The 1,597-nt window shown below is 34.1% G+C and overlaps 1 protein-coding gene across 1 annotated transcript in view; it reads right to left on the bottom strand.

Annotated features, from left to right (window-relative positions):
* The window catches only part of NAALAD2 (N-acetylated alpha-linked acidic dipeptidase 2), a 59,354-nt gene that overhangs the window by 14,080 nt on the left and 43,677 nt on the right, over nucleotides 1–1,597 (bottom strand). The gene's annotated exons all lie outside the window — the stretch shown is intronic.

Genomic DNA, 1,597 nt, shown 5'->3' with positions numbered 1-1,597 from the left:
GCTAATTGATTCTTAATAAAATAACTTTCAAAAATCAAGGACACAAATAATTCCTTAACCCATAATTTACCAGGAACCCAGCACTCATTTATTTATTCATTCATTCAATATATATTTATTGGCACAACTAGCATATATGGAAGACACTGGATACAACCAAAAATAAGTTATAATCCCTGTAATTATTACAGGATAAAACAATACAATTCCTGTTTTCAAATAGTTCATTTAAAATCTTGTTCAAGAAGCAACCTGTGACAAACTGATACATTCAGACTCTGAGAAAAAGAATCAGGTTTGGTCTGTTTCAACTTTTATTTCACAAAGTTTCCAAGGAACGTGATTAGGTTCTCAGGATATTACACTTTTACTTACAACAACCTATTTATTATTTTTCATATTTTCTAAACAGGAATTTAACATATATTATTGATTTGTTGCTTGTATCAATCCTGTGATGCAGGCAAAGCAGGAGATACAACATCCATTTTACAGATAACACACTTAGAGCTCAGGACACAGATTTCTATTAGGTCACACAGCTAGTAAGTGGTACATCCATTACTTAAAAAACAGGGTCTTTTTAGACCTAGATTTGCTTTAAGCTTTAATTGTTGTTTCTAAAACCATGTTCAAATCAAATAATCTACTAACAGGTGTAATGGAAGCTAAGGGAAGAGAATATTGAATAAGGAATTTTAAATTTCAACACAGAAGTCAAGATAGATAAGAACTGAAATGTGCCCTTGAGATTTAGTGACACAAGTCAACAACAACTTTGCCAAGTCATTTTCAATAGACTAGAAGGGACATAAGACAGCACAATGGATTGGTTATTGGGAAATAAAGAACCAGAGACAGGAGTATAGATCCCATCAATCACTTATTCATTTATCATACCTTCATTCCTTCATTAAAATTTTCTGAGGAAATGTTTTTGCCTGGCACTAACTGAAGAATTTAGGTTGTGAAAGAAGTAGGGCATATCATTGTCGTTAAGATAGAAAAGATATGAGAATATTTAATCTGATGGATAGTCACCAATAGAGATGGAGATTTTGAAAATATGGCAGAGAAAGGCATTAACAGATCAGACCAGGTCCCTAAGAAGGTAAGCAGGTGGAGGAATTACTCTTGTATAAAGAGTGCTCTTCCACTGTACCTGTGTAGTTTCTGTCTCATCATTGAACCCTGACTTACACCAAAAGGAAATCAGGGCATTTAGAAAGGCAACTGGATGCTGAATAGCCACAGAACTATAAAGTCCATCTTGCTGTAGGCTCTGCTTATTTCTCCAGTTTCATCTCTCTTCATTTCCCCCATCATTGCAAAGATACTCCATTCATACTGATGTAAACATAATGTCCTACATTTTCTTTGCTTCATTTGTGGTACCTAATGTTCTTCATAACTTCATAAAGATTACAAATCCTTATGTAATAATATCCGGAAGTCATTACTGACCACTCCATACTCAATCCTTGTGCTCTTATAGTACTTTCTGTGGACCCATACAGTAACTTGTCCTCTGCATTTTGTCTTCTCCTTCCTTACATGAGATTTGTAAGCTCTTTAAGGACTATGACTATGTCTTATA

Source organism: Galeopterus variegatus, unplaced genomic scaffold (assembly GCF_000696425.1).
Source record: "Galeopterus variegatus unplaced genomic scaffold, G_variegatus-3.0.2 Scaffold5753, whole genome shotgun sequence".
NCBI lineage: Eukaryota > Metazoa > Chordata > Mammalia > Dermoptera > Cynocephalidae > Galeopterus > Galeopterus variegatus.
This window is presented reverse-complemented; position numbering and strand designations above follow the sequence as displayed.